Genomic DNA, 20,086 nt, shown 5'->3' on the forward strand with positions numbered 1-20,086 from the left:
CTGTTTAACTCACTCTGTTCAACCATCTGCTAATAAAAATAGTTTCAGTATTATTCTTCCTTCATTTTTTATTACGTCTTTCAGTCTTTTCCTTGACCAGCCTTCCTCTTAGGCAATTCAAAGACAATGCTTAAGACATCTCAGGTTTCATCTTACACCTCTCTGTATATGTCCTACTTCTTTCTCAACCATTGTGATTGCCTACTGCAGTTGAACAAGCTTTGGAGCAGATATTTTCGATCACCATAAAGATCATCCATTTGTAATGTGCACAGAGAACTGTGACAGTACAGAATAATTTCTGTCACCCAACAAGGGAGATGAAGGCTGGGTTTGGAAGGATAAGTAAGGGACTTGATTTCATATCATGCTTCCAGATATGAATAGGAGTTAATTAGGTAATCAAAGAATGAACAAAAGTGGGGATGGGGGCAGGAACTGTCATAGAAAGATATCAAGATCGCATGTATAGGGACTGCAGAGAAATCCTCTCCTGCAGGTCAGTCAGGTCTGAGCTGAGACTCCAGAATGACAGCCTGGGGCTCTTGGCTAAACTGAGTTCATCTTTATCTTGCCAGTAGTGGCAGTAGTGGCTCTCACAGTGCCTGGCTGAGTGATCATTGGTTCAAACTTCTTCACTAGAAAGATCCTTCCATCTTGCAATCCCACCAGCAGTGAAGGAGTGTTCCTCTTTCTCCACATCCTCACCCACACCTGCTGTCTTCTGAGTTTTTAACCTTAGCCATTCTGACTGATGTGAGGTGAAATCTCAGGGTTGTTTTGATTTGCATTTCCCTAATGATTAATGATGTTGAACATTTCTTAAGGTGCTTCTCAGTCATCTGAAGTTCTTCATGTGAAAATTCTTTGTTTAGCTCCGTACCCCACTTTTTAATAGGGTTATTTGGTTCTCTGGGGTCTACCTTCATGAGTTCTTTGTATATATTAGATATTAGCCCTCTGTCAGATTTAGGGTTGGTGAAGATCCTTTCCCAATCTGTTGGCTGATGTTTTGTCCTTTTGACAGTGTCCTTTGCCTTACAGAAACTTTGTAATTTTATGAGGTCCCATTTGTCAATTCTTAATCTTAGAGCATAAGCTATTGGTGTTCTGTTCAGGAACTTTTCCCCTGTACCCATGTCCTCAAGGCTCTTCCCCAGTTTCTTTTCTATTAGTTTCAGTGTGTCAGGTTTTATGTGGAGGTCCTTGATCCACTTGGAGTTGAACTTAGTACAAGGAGATAAGAATGGATCAATGCGAATTCTTCTGCATGCTGGCCTCCAATTGAACCAGCACCATTTGTTGAAAAGGCTATCTTTTTTCCACTGGATGTTTTCAGCTCCTTTGTCAAAGATCAAGTGACAATAGGTGTGTGGGTTCATTTCTGGGACTCCAATCCTATTCCATTGATCCACTTGCCTGACATTGTACCAATACCATGCAGTTTTTATCACTATTGCTCTATAGTAATGTTTGAGGTCTGGGATACTGATTCCCCTAGAAGTTCTTGGAAATCAGTCTGGAGGTTCCTCAGAAATCTGGACATGATACTTCCAGAGGACCCTGATATACCACTCCTGGGCATATACCCAGAGGATTCCCCATCATGCAATAAGGACAAATGCTCCACTATGTTCATAACAGCCCTGTTTGTAATAGCCAGAAGCTGGAAAGAACCCAGGTGTCCCTCAATGGAGGAATGGATACAAAAAATGTGGTATATTTACACAATGGAGTACTATTCAGCCATCAGAAACAATGAATTCATGAAATTCTTGGACAAATGGATGGAGCTGGAGAACATCATACTAAGTGAGGCAACCCAGTCTCAAAAGATCAGTCATGGTATGCACTCACTAATAAGTGGATATTAGCCTAGAAATGTGGAATGCCCAAGACATAATCCACATATTTAATGATGTCCAAGAGGAACGGAGGAGTGGCCCCTGGTTCTGGAAAGACTCAGTGCAGCAGTATAGGGGAATACCAGAACAGGGAAGTGGGAAGAAATAGATGAAGGAACAGGGGGAAGAAAGAGGGCTTATGGGAGTGGAGAGCCAGAAAAGGGGAAATCATTTGAAATGTAAATAAAAAATATATCAAATAAAAAAAGAAAAAAGAAAAAGAAAGAAAGATCTTTCCGATACTAAGTGAAAGATAATCTTATTGAGAGCAATCAGGGTCAGTACTAGAATCTGGTTAGGAGGCTACTGTAGCAGGAACAGCAGGACTGCCTCAGGTGGGGTGGCGGGCTGTGCATCTGTAAAAGCGTCTCCTGCAGGAGGACCTAATTGAGGACTGCCTGAGAGAGTGGGGATTGCTGGTGCAAACAATGCCAGCCAATTAGGAACTGCTGTTTAGAAGCGATGCTTTCTTTGAACCAATGGGGGCACGGGTGGAGGGCGTCAAAGGAGCTTGCATTGGTGCTCAGATGAGCTTGCTGCAGCATTCTCACCTGCTCCTGAAGTCTGTGTTGTTGACTCTGCACCACCTGACCCCCAGCCCCCAACCCCAAGAGCAGGTAGGCTAGGCTGAGAGCTGTCCAGGGCAGAGGGAAGAGGCTACATATAAATTCTCAAGCTGGAAAGGAAGTGGCCATTTATCTCAATCCATTGGTGAAGGATGAGTTATAAGGTTCTAATTCCATTTATTGGAAGATGATATGAGCTAAAAGAGGAAGTGTGGAAGGGAAAATGCTGAACTTGAGGTGGCAGAAACAATTGAAAGACAGTATCAAGCATTTTCACAGATGTAAGATTTTGAGCTTGGTGGACCAATAGTCAATGCTTGTAGTAACAATTTGGATGCCATATTTGTACTGCTATTATCTTTTAAAGAGCAGATTAAACAGGGCTGAGGGCTTGACTCAGGGTTAAGAGCCCCTGTTGCTCTATCAGAAGACTTGGGTTTGATCTCACATCATGACTCACAAACACCTGTAACTCTAGCCCTGGGGATCCAATACCTTTTTCTAACCTCTGAAGACACTGGGCAAGAACATGACATACATATCTACATGTAGGCAAAACACCCATACACAAACAAACAAATATTAATAAATAAATGAATCCAAAAAAAGTTTAACCATTTAAACAGATATGAGACCTTGTCATAAACAAAACAAAACAGTAGGCAAGAACTTTTTGCTCTTGCAAAGGACGAGAATTCAGTGTCCAGCACCCACAGTGGGCAATGCTACAAAATATAATTCTGAGAGGGGAGGTACCTTTGGTGAGTCCCTGTGAAATTATGTCATGCAACAGACCTGGGTAAAACAGGTCTATTGGAGGAGGGGAGAGGAGGACGGACCTGGAGAAGTGATAGAGGCAGACAAGTAGACATGTAGACAGGGAACACAAAGAAAGCCATGAGGGCAGAGAGAGGGGGAAGAGGAGGAGAGAGAGGGAATACATACTGAGAACAGACCGAGAGAGCTAGGGTGGCTAGAGATCCTTTTTATCCTCCCCACACACCTGGCTCACCTGGTGACAGTGAGAGCAGATGATGACATAAGTAGTTGTGATGTCCCTGAGAACAAGCCAATGGAACTTTTCCATTACCTGTCAGTCATAATGGCACATGCCTTTAACTCCAGCACTCAGTAGAGAGGCAGGTAGATATATGTGAGTTTGAAGTCAAACAGGTCTACATAGTGAATTTCAGGCCATCTAGGACTGTAGAGTGTGACCTAGTCTTATCCGCCCCCCCTCACACACACACACACACACACACACACACACACACACACACACACAGGAGTGGGAGGACACATCACATACACAGACACACCCCACCCTGCTGTACAAACTGTCTGCTGTCATCACTTCCTTAATCAAATCCTTCATCGCCTCTTTCATAAATTGTTGCAACAGCCACCGATTTGGCTCTGATCTCAGATATTTTACTGTTAACAAAGATCTTGTCATAAACTGTATTTATTTACACTAGTTCTACTTCCATGGGAAAGGAGATGGGGAGCTTTTCATGTTCCTTGTGTATTCCAAAGCTTGCAGTAAGTCAAAGGACCTTATCCTGAGGTCTGGGATCTCCAAGTTCAGCACCAGCTTCTGCTCCTTGATTATAGATGCAGTAATCTTAGAATAAAAACGTGTTAGTGACAGCCCCCACAATGCTGCTTCATGTCCTCAAAGCCTGGCCTCCTGTCTGTATTCTGTCTTTTTTTACCTGTGACTCTCTGAGATATAGTTAAATCCACCAGAAAGAATGAAACTATTTCCTTTTCTAATAAAACTGATTTCCACCTTTGTTGTAGCATTTATTATACATCTCTGCATTTACTTGGGTTGTCTTAATTTATTCAGCTAGTGTCTGCTGAGTGCCCATATATATCAAGTGTAAACCAAACATAAATGTAAATAGCAATAAATAACTGGCAAATTCTGTATTTTCAGAAGTTTACATCCAGAATTTGCATTACTTTGTAAGAAAAGGTCTGGGCTCCTGGTTGTCCCGTCAATGCCATTATGCACATCAACATTTCCAAGACCCCAGTGCCACCTCTTAGATCGTCATGTCTCAGCTACTGGAAGACCCTGCTCAGGATTCCCTCCTAACACACAAAATGTATCACGTGGATCAGACCTTTTCAAGTAGTTCTGAGTGTACCACTCTCCTAGTAAGGAAAACTTTGTAACCTCTGATTACATTCACAAATAGATTTTACTTCCTTGCTAAGCAATAGATGTTTTTAGATAAAACTAGTGGCGATGTCTGGATCTGGTTTATTACTCATCCTGAACATACTCATATACAATATGGTGATACTGAACTGGAGAGGCTACTCGATGATTTGGAGCACTGGCTGGTCTTCTAAAGGAGGGGCTCAGTTCCCACCATCTACATGGTGGCCTGCAATGGTCTGCAACTCTATTTTTAAGGAGACCTGACATACTCTGATATCCTCACATACTAGATATACAAATCGTATACCAATATACCTATAGACAAAATACTAATGTGTATATATAGTAAGAATTTTAACGGCCAATGTGTTGATGCTGTCTCGTAAGACTGTTAAAGGAGTAATGTATCCTGATGCACAGAAAAATGCTAAGAAACGACTATCCTGTTTGTGGCTTCACTGGCTGACTGTGCTGACATGAAAACAGCTTCTCCTGTTGATAGGGACAAAGCTGAAAGACTGTTTCCAGATTCCTGAGTTGGTCACACAAAACAAAATTCCCAGCAGTGGGGCAGCCACAGAACAAAGCAATATTGTTTCACGTAAGGTGTGAACTTTACTCCAGGCACAGAGCTCCCAGACTTTATTCCAGTAGAGTAAGGAATGAAGTTTTAAATTATTTGAAGCTGAAACCACATTCTTGCCACCATGTGAAACAGACAAGTAAGACAATGGCTTTGCTTTATAATTTTCTTTTAACTATTGAAGTTTTTAGAGTCAGTGGGTGTACAATAAATAAGCCTTTTAATATCCTTTTGAAAGAAAGGATTTCATTATAAAGGTAATACCAAAATATGTTTTTAAGATGAAAATTAAACCAAGAAAAATGCACAAAAAAGCACCCAGAAGCCCAACTAGCCAGCAGTTGGACAGCTGTTTACAGATCATGCTGGTAAAGCCAAAATCATTATACAAATGAATATTTTGCTATTAGTCAGAGTTAGCTGATTTAGAATTCAGTGCACTTAGAATCTAGTGTCAGGATAATTCATATATTTATCCTCTTATCCTGTCCACAGGGATACAGATAGTAAAATATTTAATTACAAACATAGGGTGAGAAGTAATCTAAGTTACACACATAGTTTTTATTGTTAGGAAATCACAGATCAGCTCAGGTTTGATAAGGCTCTCAGGAGCAAAGTTCAGTGTAATTAAAATCTCAAATTGCAGAGTTACTCAATGACATCTTTTCAAACTTCTCCTTTTACACTACAGTATCCCCATAAGAATTCCAAACACTCAGAGGTCAAAAACCAATTGACTGCACAGTGCTCGAAGTACCAGCAAAAGTAAAATAGTGACTAAAGATATAAGAAACTTACATCTTGGAACGATTTATTTCAGTTTACACTTCCAGGTTCATTATACAAAGGGGTTCTGGGGCAGAAATACTAAAGCGGGAACTTAAGCAGACACCATTGGTAGCTTGCTGGGTTGCTCACTGGATGTTTTCTGGTTGTTTCTATTTCATCCCAGGACAACCTGGCTGTTTATGGTGCCAGCCACAATAGGCTAAGTGCTCTCCTGCCTCCCTCCCCACATCAATCATCAACTGAAACAATCTCTACAGACAGGACCACAGACCAATCTGATCATGGCAAGTCCTCAGTTGAGATTCCTTCCTTCCAAATGACTCTAGGTTGTGACAAGTTGACTAACATAAATTTTAACCAGCACAGGAAGGTGCTGCTCGACTATACTGCAACAGTGATGAAGACACAAGCAGCACTCAAGCCTGTGCACAGCAAAGGCTAAAATTACTAGTCCCCGCCCCAGAACTTTATCATTCAGGAATGACTTTCAAAGCCATGAAACATGAAGTAAAATGTGAGTTCCAGAGCTCAAAGCTACATTTCTATTCAACCAACTCATTTTACTTCTTTTGTCTGATTCTTCTTTGCTTTGTTCCAGATTACTTTTATTACTTAAAATTCATAAAATGGATTCTGATCATGCCTTCTCTTTCCTGTCTCCTCCCAGAACTCCTCCACCTATTCAATTCATACCTCCTTTCTTTCTGTAGAAAACAAACATGAAAACATAAAAAGGCAAGCAAACAGAAAGTTTAAAAAAAATAAAAGGCATAAGACATAAACAAATACATACACACAGAGGCAACACATGCACATACACACATGCACACACACACATACACACACACATACATACACACACATACACACACATACACACATACACACACATATACACACACATATATACACACACATACACACACACATACACACACATACATACACACACAAATCTATAAAACCAGAAAATCAAAAACCATTAAAAAAAAACAATTGAAGAAAAAAAAGCCTACAAAACCAGCATTGAGCTTACCTTGTGTTGGCTATCTACTGCTGGCCATAGGACCTAGCCTAAAGTGTAGTTTATATACCCAGTGAGATGCCATTGGAGAAAACTGACTTTTCATTTGCAAGTGGTTGTCAATTGGAGATAGCTTCTTGGTTAGAGATAAGAGCTCACATCCAGTTCCTCCTCTCAGCCCTGTGATGCCTTCTGGCTTGAACCTACAGAAGTCTTTTGTGCATGCTGCCACGATCTCTATAAGTGCATTAGTCCTGCTGTGTCTGAAAGACACAGTTTTCTTGGTCCATCCATTTTTTTTCTGGGTCTTACTCTCTTTCTGACTCCTATTGTGCATATCTCCCTGAGCCCTGGGTCAGTGGGTGGAGCTTAATGAAGAAATCTCTTTTAGGATTGAGTGTTCCAAAGTCTCTTGGTCTTTCCACATTGTCCAGTTGTGGGTCTCTGTATTAGTTCCCATCTATTACAAGAGGAATCTTTTCTGATTATAGCTGAGTGGGACACTGATCTATGGACATAGCAAAATGTTGTAAGGAATCATTTTACTTGTGTGTTCTTTCACAGAACAATAGTATTTTGTCTTCTACTAGGCCCATAACCTGCTTAATTTCAAGTTCTTGGCCATTAAAACAGCATCAGACATGGATTCCATCTCATGAAGTGAGCCTTAAATCCAATCAGAGGGTATTTGGTTCCTCCTTCGATGTTTGTGTCACTGCTGTAACAGTTTACCATGCAGGCAGGTCACCATTATAGGTCACAGGGTTTATAGCTGGGTTGTTGGTTCCCTTTCTTTTCTGACAGAATACAGAGTGCACTAGCACTAGGAATACTAGTTAGTAGGGATAAAACTCTAGTTCAACTCTTTCATGTTCAATGAGATATGTAATTTTTGTCTTCAGTGATAGAAACTTATTTGTTTGTGAATAGTAATTAATAGCCCAAGTTGTTTGGGTGTTTCCGGAGGGATCTTTTGGCCAATAACTCAATTAGATGTAACCCATTCCTGACACTGGCAGTTTTACTTTTTGACAAAAGATGTCTTGTTGGAATGTTGCCCCCTGCCTGCTATTTCTGTTTAGATATCAAAAGAAATCCCTGCAGTAGTAGGTTTCAAGATGACATTGAGGATTCAAAAAATCCTAGGTTTTAGTTTTCCCTCCTCATTTTATTTTTCTTTCTCTCCCTCCTCTGTATAACCTATCTGTTCCAGTCTGTTCCTGACTCTCCATAAGTGTCTGCTCTATTTCTCCTTTCTTAAGAGATCCTCCAAGTCTCCCCTACACCTGGTTATACAGATTGTAGCATGGCTATTGAAGGTTTAAAAGCTAACATTCACATGTGAAAGAATATGTATCATACTTATTTTTGGTGAGTCTAGGTGACTTCACTCAGGATGATTTTTTCCTAGCTCTATCCATTTATATGTATAATTTAATATTTTGATTTTTTTAATTGCAGGGTAATATGTCATTGTATAAATGTATCATATTTTCATTATTTATTTACTGGTGGACAATGGAAATGTATCCCAATTTCTGGCCACTAGAATAGGACATTAATAAATCAAAAATGGATGAACAGGAGTCTGTCTAGTCAGGGAGAGTCCCTTAGTATTTGCCCAATAGTGAAATATCTGGTAGATCTATTCCCAGATTCCTATGGAACCACCACACTGATTTCCATAGTCACTGTACAAGTTTGCACTTCCATCAGCAGAGGATAAGTGTTCTCCTGCCTCCACATCCTCACCAGCATGAGTTGCCATTTGTTTTATTGTCCTTGGACATTCTGATAAGATAAGATCTCAAAGTAGTTCTGATTTGAATTTTCCTGATGACTAAGGATGGTGAACATTTCTTTAAGTGTTTCTCAGACATTTGTGTTTTATCTTTTAAGAACTGTCTATTTAGTTTTGTTCCCCATTTTAATTGTTATTTCTTTTCTTGGTGTATAATTTTTAAAGGTCTTTATATATTTTAGCTATTAACCCTCTATTAGGTGTGTAATTGGTAAAGATCTTTTCCCATTCTGCAGGCTGCTGCTTTGTCCAAGTGATAGCGTCCTTTATCACGCACAGCTTCTCAGTTTTGTGAGGTCTCATTTATTATTTGTTAATCTTAGGGCCTCTGCTAATGGTGTTCTGTTCTGAAAGTCATTTCTTGTGCCAGTGAGTGCAAGGCTAGTCCTTACTTACTCTTCCTTCAGGTTCAGGGTATCTGTCGTTATGTTGACGTCTTTCATTCACTTGGAGTTGAACTGTGTGCAGGGTGGCAAATATGCACTATTGTCATATTTAGGGTAGATAGATGATAGATAGATAGATAGATAGATAGATAGATAGATAGATAGATAGATAGATAGATTAATACATAGATGATAGATACATAGATGATACATGATAGATGATATATAATAAGTAGATGATGGATGGATAGATGATGGATGGATGGATGGATGGATGGATGGATGGATGGACAGATAGTTGGATTGGCAGACAGATGATAGATAGATGATAGATTAATAGAGATAATAGATAGATAGATAGATAGATAGATCTTAGGTAGATAGATAATAGGTGATAGATGATCAATAGATGATACATGATAGATAGATGATATATAATAGATGATGGATGGTTGCATGGACAGATAGATGGATTGACAGACAGATGTTAGATAGATAATAGATGATAGATAAAAAATAAATAGATAGATAGATGATAGATAAATAGATAATAGATGATAGATAACAGATAGATAGATAAATAGATCTTAGGTAGATATATAATACATGATAGATAGATGATCAATAGATGATACATGATAGATAGATACATAGTTGATATATAGATGATGATAGCTGGATGGACAGATAGATGGGTTAGCAGACAGATGATAGATGGATAGACAGACAGATAGATAGATAGATAGATAGATAGATAGATAGATAGATAGATAGATTGGCAGATATCTATGAAAACTACGATTCACCAGTGACTAATGCTAAGTGTTTCTACACCTCCACCCTGGAATTTGCAGAGTCTGAGGCTACAGTAAGTACTGAAGCTCTTGTGTTGCATATGATTCATTCTACTTTCCAATTTGGAACATGAAATCTCTGGATGGAATTTATGCAAAATTTCCCTGAGTCTAAGTTCTATAGCTCCAGATCCATCATGAGGCCTTCAGGACAGGGGTAGTCCTGCATCTGATTTAATGTCCTGTATTTCCAGCAATTGTTCGGCTTCCAGTTACTGTTTCTGACTCCACACCAAAACCCATCGATTCTGTTATAAATCAGTTATTAACTTGCTTACATTTCTTCTTTATAGTCCCAGTATCCAGTACAAAATCACATTTCCTTTCATGGCAAAATGTTAAACTATGCTAGTTAAATTAGCAATGTGTTTGATCCTTATAAAAAAAAATAGTAGTGTTTATCACAGAGAATGTGGTAACAACAGAGAATCATCCCTGGTGTTTTCATCCAGAGTGAACTTAAGGACTAGATCTTTGCTTTCTACTTGCGCTGCTTGTGAAGAACACAGACAATGTGGAAGTTTCTTTGTTTTATTTTTGTTTTTGTTTTTGTGTTTTAAGTCAATAGCTAAAAGAAGCCTAAGTTTTGGAATTCAGCTCCTGCTTCTGTGAATGCCAGAGCTTTCTTTTCTTTCAAGCAGCATTCCAAAATTAAACACACACACACACACATACACACACACACACACACACACACACACACACACACACACACACACAGAGAGAGAGAGAGAGAGAGAGAGAGAGAGAAACACATACACATACACAAACACACACACAGAGAGAAACACATACACAAACACACACACAAGTACAGACACATACCCACACAAACACACATAAACACACAATTACAAACATACACATATGCATACTCATATACAAACACACACAAGCGCAGACACACATTCTCACAAACACACAGAAGCACAGACACACATACTCACAAACACATAAAAGTCTACACACTCACAAACATACACACAAACACAGACAGACAAACAAATACACACATACACAAATACACACACACACAGCACACATCACTTGCCATTTACTTCTCAAAGATGTCAAAAAAGTAAGAAAACTTTTCTGAGACACTGAAACAGTCTTTTCTTGTTTTCCTATAAAATACAATGAACTTTGCTTGGAGGTAATATGATTGGGCCAGTGTCTGAATCACTGAGAACAGGTTTTTGTAAGGTCCAAATTCTGTGTTTATAGTCAGTATCTGGGAAGAGAGAGAAGAAAACTCTAACCTATTGTGAGCAGGTCTGGGAAGGCTGAATTGCTATATATTAACACGATTTATATAAAATATACACTTGGAAATCACAGAGTCTTTTATTTCCTCATAGTTATATTGTTCTCTAAATTCAGATACAAAGAGTTTGGGTAAGAAATGTGAAAAGAAAGGGTTGGTTGCTGGTCTGAGTTCCTCTCACAGATATCCTGGAGATATCAGAAGGAAAAATGTGTCTATGGCAGTTCCTTGCCAGGAAAACATTTTTAATTTTCTCCCTTGGCATTCTATTAAAGTAGCTCCTTTAATGTCTCAAAGAAATTCCTCTGATTTTCCTACCAATTTTCAACAGCACTGTTAGATTTAAAAGAAACAAAAGAAAGGAAGGAAAGAAGGAAAAGGGAAAGAAAGGAAGGAAGGAAGAATGGAAAGAAAGGAAGGAATGAAGAAGGAAGGAAGGAAGGAAGGAAGGAAGGAAGGAAGGAAGGAAGGAAGGAAGGAAGGAAGGAAGGAAGGAAGGAAGGAAGGAAGAAAAGAAAGCAGGCAGGCTAGTAAAACTACTTCCTAGGAGTAGATAAGATGGCTTCACTATTAAAGGAATTTGCAATCAAGTCTACTGACCAGACTTTGATTCCCTGAGACCCACATAGTAGAAAGAGAAAAGTGCCTCCCTTACGTTGTTCTCTGATATCCACATGTATGCATAGGATGGTGTGTAAATACACTGGGAGATACATAATTGCAATGTTAGAAACTATAACATGCATTTGGCCTATCATATGAGCTTATTATAAAGATCAAAGATAATGCAAAGGGCAAGAGGGACGGTTCTGCTGTTAAGAGCACTTGCTCTTGCGGAGGGCCTGGGTTCGGTAGCAGCATCCCCAGGACAGGGACGCACAATATCCCTAACTCCAGTTTCAGAAAATCTGATATCCTCTTCTAGTCTCCATAGACACTAGATATGCATGCGGTGCACATACATGCATGAAGCCAAAACACTTATGTACATAAAATAAAAAGTAGATCTAAACATTTTTTAAAGATAATGAACATTAAAGTACTTTGGAAGCTGTACCTCACTATTCAAAATATTATTACTGTCATCACCACTATAGCCTTTGTTTTCACAACAATCTTGTGGTATAACTCTAAAGAGGAAGTTGGGGAACAGCAGGGTCGAGTATCCTGCTTATGCTCACACAAGTAGAAATGAATACACACACACACACACACACACACACACACACACACAGGTGACCTGCTACTAGAACAGCGGCTCACACACAGTGCAGTTGAGCAAAAGATTTCTGGAATTTTATACGTACACTTCCCGCATGTCCTTGCTGTACACCGTTTTAACATGAAGAAAAAGAGACAGAAAGAATAAACCATCTTACAGACAGCCAAGTGAAAAGGTTCTGCTTGTGTCACAAACCTATTCCACCAGTAAGATGAAAGAAGATGTGACAAGGAGAAAAGAGTGCATTGCAACAGCTCGCACATGAACAGGAATCAGGTGTGCTTAGCATGACTGGTGCCTAAGCGAGGACATAGAAATTACCATACAATATAGATGGAAGGACGAGGCTTAGTGATAGATTCACTAAACCTATCTGGAGGAAGCCTCTGATTCAGAAATCCCACAGTTACAAAATTAAACCTCTAAAAACAGGTTCTCTCCTATACAGAGACATATTTACAAGGTGTTCTTTACAACATCCTCAGATAACAGAAAGCTTTGAAAATTGAAAATTTAAACATATACAACTAAATAAGTTATGGTACACTTTCTCAATGAAAAATGGTTTTTAAAAACATTCTAAAGTGAAGGTAAATTTACAGGAATAGGTATTTAATGTCCCTGCATGCATTGTATGAAGAAAGAATAAGTTGAATAAGTATAATTCTTTCATAACTTAGATAGATAGATAGATAGATAGATAGATAGATAGATAGATAGATAGATAGATAGGTAGGTAGATAGATAGATAGATAGATAGATAGATAGATAGATAGATAGATAGATAGATAGATAGATGATAGATAGATAGAAAAAAACACACATCTATAACATTTCCCCCTAAACGCTGCATGGCCAGGTAGACTTTCGTCTGCTATGCTTTATTATTTCCATTTTTATACAAAAATACATTTTGTTTAAGAATAAAAATGTTAATAAATCCCACTTTCAATAAGTCCCTGCATTACTTAGTACAGATACTAGAAAATCAAAGAACAATAAAGCAAACACTGTAGAATGTTCTAAAATGAGAATCCTTATGAAGGCTGGGGATGTGACGGGAAAGGTCGGTCCTTCCAGATGGGACAGCAGCGATGCTCAGGGTTGAGATGCTGGCTGATGAAGCAATAGTTGTAGAAGAAGCAGAGTTCATAAAGCCTAAATGAATGCTGTTTTACGGCATGCAAGCACATGGTGAAGCAGAGTCACAGAGCCCCAGGTTGTTAATATTTGTTAAGAAACAAAGTGCAACCAAGAGGATGTGAAGTTTGGTATAAGTTCCAGGTGAGGCACAATGACTCATGCCTTTTTTTTTTTTGGTTTTTTGGGTTTTGGGGTTTTTTTTTTTTTGAATTTGTTTTTTTCAAGACAGGGTTTCTCTGTGTAGCCCTGGTTGTCCTGGAACTCACTCTGTAGACCAGGCTGGCCTTGAACTCAGAAATCCGCCTGCCTCTGCCTCCCAGAGTGCTGGGATTACAGGCGTGCGCCACCACCACCCGGCTTCTTTTGCTTTTCTTTTTTTTTAATTTTTTTCTTTATTGATATATTTTTATTTACATTTCAAATGATTTCCCCTTTTCTGGGTCCCCACTCCCCGCAAGTCCCATAAGCCCTCTTCCCTCCACCTGTTCCTCCATCTACCCCTTCCCACTTCCTTGTTCTGGTTGCACTGAGTCTTTCCAGAACCAGGGGCCAATCCTCCATTCTTTTTGGACCTCATTTAATATGTGGATTATATCTTGGGTATTCAAAGTTTCTAGGCTAATATCTACTTATCAGTGAGTGCATACCATGATTGATCTTTTGAGACTGTGTTACCTCACTTAGTATGATGTTCTCCAGCTCCATCCATTTGTCTACGAATTTCATGAATTCATTGTTTCTAATGGCTGAATAGTACTCCATTGAGTAAATATACCACATTTTTTGTATCCATTCCTCCGTTGAGGGACACCTGGGTGCTTTCCAGCTTCTGGCTACTACAATTAGGGCTGCTATGAACATAGTGGAGCATGTGTCCTTATTGCATGCTGAAGAATCCTCTGGGTATATGCCCAGGAGTGATATAGCAGGGTCCTCAGGAAGTGTCATGCCCAGTTTTCTGAGGAACCGCCAGACTGATTTCCAAAGTGGTTGCACCATCTTGTAATCCCACCAGCAGTGGAGGAGTGTTCCCCTTTCTCCACATCCTCGCCAACACCTGCTGTCTCCTGAGTTTTTGACCTTAGCCATTCTGACTGGTGTGAGGTGAAATCTCAGCGTTGTTTTGATTTGCATTTCCCTAATGATTAATGATGTTGAACATTTCTTAAGGTTTTTCTCAACCCTCCGAAGTTCTTCATGTGAAAATTCTTTGTTTAGCTCCATACCCCACTTTTTAATGGGGTTATTTGGTTCTCTGGGTTCTACCTTCTTGAGTTCTTTGTATATATTAGATATTAGCCCTCTGTCAGAGGGTTTGGTGAAGATCCTTTCCCAACCTGTTGGTTGACTGTTTTGTCCTTTTGACAGTGTCCTTTGCCTTACAGAAACTTTGTAGTTTTATGAGGTCCCGTTTGTCAATTCTTGATCTTAGAGCGTAAGCTATTGGTGTTCTATTCAGGAACTTTTCCCTGTGCCCATGCCCTCCAGGGTCTTCCCCAGTTTCTTTTCAATTAGTTTCAGTGTGTCAGGTTTTATGTGGAGGTCCTTGATCCATTTGGAATTGAGCTTAGTACAAGGAGATAAGAATGGATCCATTCGCATTCTTCTGCATGCTGACCTCCAATTGAACCAGCACCATTTGTTGAAAAGACTATCTTTTTTCTACTGGATGCTTTCTTTTGCTTTTCTAATCTGAGTTATTATTTGCAATTTCGAAAAATTAAAATGTAGTTCCACCCAGTCTCCCTCTCTCCCTTCCCCTGTGCTCCTTCTTTATTGCCCCCTTGATTCCTCTCAAACTCAAGATCTCGTCTTCATTGTGGTTCATATAAATAAATGCATAAATTATAAGCACAAGCCGCTGAGTTTATTTTACACTTGGTTTTACATGTATGATGTGGGATTGACCACTTGGTAATGGATAACCAACTAGGAAGGATCTCCCGACAGCGTCTATTTCTCTTCTCCGCAGGCCTAGTCCTCAGTCCTCAGTCCTCGCTTTGCCTAAAGTGGGGTCTCGCGATTGATTTCCCCTTCCCGGGTCACCATGTCTCTTACTCTGGTCTTGTGCGACTATGGCACTTGCAACCTCAGTGCTGGGGGGAGAGGCAGGGTCAACAGACACAGGAAGCTCACTGCCAGGCAGCCAAGCCTGCCCTGAGTGGCTACGTCTGGGCAGAGACAACCGTGGCAATGCAAATGCACTCGAAGTTGCTTTCTGGCAATGCAAATGCACTCGAAGTTGCTTTCTGGCCCTTACATGCACACCCTACATGAGCACACATACCTGACCCCACATGTACACACATGTACACGAATATGTACAATCCCCCCACACACACACTTACACTAAATCACAGAAATCAAAGTATGAAGGACCACACCTTGTTCAAACTGTTTCCTTCTCTTGAACAATGTCCTTAAATCCAATTAGTTGTACCTGAGTAGAACAGTACTGTCCCATCCCTTTGGATGGTTTTAGTGGGTGACTGATAGTAAACTCAAGAACTACTTATTGAGAAATATCACTATCTAAACATCGAATTAAAGCAGATAGCAGAATCCATGTACAACAGAATACCCTATAAATAATTATCGCGGGTAGATTTAAAAACGACCTAACTATCCACAGCAGAGATGCAGGAAATTATAAATAACTTCATTTTATGAATGAACTCAACACTGGGTTGTCACAGAAAATAAGGTTAAATATAATATAGTGATATATGTCACCATGTTAATATAAAATATTAATTATATATCATTAATATATAATTTAATATAACACAGTGACAGATATCTATAACCTTCGCAGTGAGGAGCTAAGGCAGAGGAGTGTGCCTTCATTGCTGGACAAGCACTGTTTTAACAGGAAACCAAGAAAAGGTTATGCTATAATAGCCCATTTCAATGTCTAGAACTTAGAAAAGTCATGGAAAAAAATAACAAAGCAAGCGTGCTGAAGTAGAAAGCTGTGGACAGAAAGCTTTCAAGCTGCTCCTGCAGGGTTTGGGATAGTGACCTTGAATTCATGAATTGATTCCGTGTCCTTTAAACTTGGGCAAAAAAGAAAAGTCTCACTTTTCCTTTGACATGAGAGAAGAGTATGCTTAGAAGTTCTCACTAACAGACAGGGGGAGAGTAAATGGACGTACCTGAATTTCAGAATACAAACTGTGACTTATTAAGAACAGAAAGATAATTCACCCTCTTTACCGCCCAGGAATTTCCTTAAGCACCGGCTTGCAAAACAATTTGAGGATTATACTGCCACCTAGCGGGAAATTGTATTTTTACTCTTTGGTATTAAAAAAAAAATTAACCGCAAATAATTTCATAAGGAGAAGGAAGATGGAGGAAGAGAAGGATGAACTCGATCCTCGTGGTTTTAAACAGTCATAGTTGGGAAAAGGATATACTTTACTTGACTATGACGTTGGACTGAATGATATAGTTCAGCTGCTAGTTTGTCCAGACTCCAGTCTTCCAAGCACATCTAAGCAGAGTGATGTTCATGTTAAACCCTCTTCTAATAATCTGCCTGAAGAAAAGAAAACAGCAGGAGGCGAATCTTCCAGCCAGCCCACACTTGTCTTATTGACCCTGGCTTTGGACTATTTAAGGTAAATGAATTGATGGGTGCCAGAGATGTCGGCCTTGGTGCTTGGTTTGAAGTGCATGCATGTAGTGTTACTAGACTTCTGGTGGGCAAAACAACACTAGTGGAAATGTAAATCATAATTCCAAAGAGAACACAAATAAAGAACAACGCACCCTCTACGTCTAATTCAGACCCAGCTGCTGCTGCCGAAAACGTTATTTATAATATGGTGTATGATGAATACCCAGAAAGTGCTACACTAGAAATGAATGGTAAGGATCTTCGACTACGGGCAAGGACCATTTTTAAAATGTAATGAACTAAATGTTGGTGATGTGGTAATGGTTAATTACAATGTAGGAAATCCATGCCAAAGAGGATTTTAATATGATGCTGAAATTACCACACTGAAGACAATTATCAAGGACCAAAAAGGAAGGTCGTGTGAAAGTTTTTCTGGGGGGTTCTGAAGGAACATTAAATGTCTGCAGGGTGATGTTTGTCGATGAAATCTTCAAGATTGAGAAGCTTGCAGCCCATCCTATTTCCTTTGAGGATGTGAAGTTTCTAAGGAAAATGACCCTGAATGTAACCTGTGTGGTAGAGACCCAGATAAGACATGTCACATGTGTTCTTGTCCTAAGTGTGGAGAGAAACAGGAATTTGCAGCTTCTGGGTGATGGCTGCCTGAGTCCACCTTTGAATAAAGTCCCAGAAGGGACTTTCCATTTGGGAAAGGATATTCACCAACCCCACATCTGATAGAGGGCTAATATCCAATATATACAAAGAACTCTCAAGAAGTTAGACCCCAGGGAACCAAATAACCCTATTAAAAATGGGGTACAGATCTTAACAAAGAATTTTCACCTGAAGAAATTCAGATGGCCAAGAGGCACCTTAAGAAGTGCTCAACATCATTAGTCATTAGGGAAATGCAGATCAAAACAACCCTGAGATTTTACCTCACACCAGTCAGAATGGCTAAGGTCAAAAACTCAGGAGACAGCAGGTGTTGGCGAGGATATGGAGAAAGAGGAACACTCCTCCACTGCTGGTGGGGCTGTAAGATGGTACAACCACTGTGGAAATCAGTCTGGAGGTTCCTCAGAAAACTGGACATGAGACTTCCAGAGGACCCTGATATACCTCTCCTGGGCATATACCCAAAGGATTCCCCGGCATGCAATAAAGATTCGTGCTCCATTATGTTCATAGCAGCCTTATTTATAATAGCCAGAAGCTGGAAAGAACCCATATGCCCCTCAAAGGAGGAATGGATACAGAAAATGCGGTATATTTACACAATGGAGTACTACTCAAGCTAAGTTAAGAAGACAGCAAAGAGGCCCTCATCCAGTACGGAGAGCCGGAGGGACTGGGGCAGGGGATCGGCTTGTGCTGCTCGTACAAAAGAATGTACTATTGCCCCTTCGAATCGTTATGGACCTCTCCCTGGTATTGCTGTTGGATCACCTTGGAGATTCAGAGTTCAGGTGAACGAAGCAGGTGTTCATAGGCCTCATGTTGATGGAATTCATGGTCGCAGCAATAATGAAGTGGACCAAGGTGATGAGTTCATGCATCCTGGAAGCGGTGGTAACAATCTTGCTGGTAATAAAAGAATTGGTGCTCCACCAGCTCATCAGACACTAACAAACATGAACAGGGCATTGGCCCTAAACTGCGATGCTCCATTGGAAGATAAAATTGGAGCAGAGTCTGGGAACAGGGGAGCTGGTAAACCGGTCAGAGTGATAAGCAGTTTTAAAAGGAGGAAGATCAGCAAATATGCTCCAGATGAAGACAACAGATATGATGGCATTTTCAAGGTAGTCAGATACTGGCTGACCAGCCACGGCTTCTTGGTTTGGCATTACCTTTTAAGAAGAGATGATTCTGAACCTGCTTCTTGCACCTCAGAAGGAATCTAACGACCAAGGAAACTGTGTCTGCAATTGTGGTATCCAGCAGGTTACCCCTCAGATAAGGAAGGGAAGAAGACCAAGGGACAGTCAAAGAAGTAGGCCAGTGATGGCACCAAAAGGCCAGCTTCAGATGATGAGTGTCCAAGTGACTCCGAAGTGCTGAAGGCATCAGATTCAACGGACACAGTAGAGGCCCTCCAGCTTACGCCTCAGCAGCAAGGCCTGATCAGAGAAGACTGTTAGAACTAGAAGCTATGGGATGAAGTGCTTGCATCTTTTGTAGAAGGACCAAATTTTCTGAAGAAATTGGAACAGTCTTTTATGTGTATGTGCTGCCAAGAACTAGTTTACCAGCGCGTCACAAGAGAATGCTTTCATAACGTCTGTGAGGTTTGCTTATGGTGCTCCTTTCCTGCCCTGCTTGCAGGCATGATCTCGAGCAAAATTACCTTATGATTCTAAATGAGGCCCTCCAAACTCTGTTTGACCTGTTCTTCCCTGGCTACAACAAAGGCCAGAGATCTGCGTGCATCTGTATTGTTCCTGGTGGAGTTTTGGATAGTAACAAGTGTAACAATGAGTGGGAGGGATAAAGCAGCATTGGACCATGTCTCTCCTCTGGAAGCAGCAGTACCTCTTTCCCACAGCCCTCCTCCTGTGTGTGTAGTAAGAGGCCCATTCTCAACTGTCTTTTAGATAGCAAAAGGTAGTTCTTCTCAGTAACAATTCATTTTCACGAACGAAGACTTAAAGCCTCCACTGTAGTTAATTACCCAATTTATAATTTCTTTTGCAACTACCTCAGGACAGAAAAGATTTACAGGGATTTTAAAAATCATTGACTA

At 40.1% G+C, this 20,086-nt stretch overlaps 1 pseudogene; it reads left to right on the forward strand.

Moving 5' to 3' along the window:
* The first annotated feature begins 2,383 nt into the window (after window positions 1–2,383).
* Window positions 2,384–19,834, forward strand: LOC127669191 (E3 ubiquitin-protein ligase UHRF2-like; annotated as a pseudogene).
* Window positions 19,835–20,086: the final 252 nt, after the last annotated feature.

The sequence above is a fragment of the Apodemus sylvaticus genome, chromosome 19, assembly GCF_947179515.1.
Source record: "Apodemus sylvaticus chromosome 19, mApoSyl1.1, whole genome shotgun sequence".
Lineage (NCBI taxonomy): Eukaryota > Metazoa > Chordata > Mammalia > Rodentia > Muridae > Apodemus > Apodemus sylvaticus.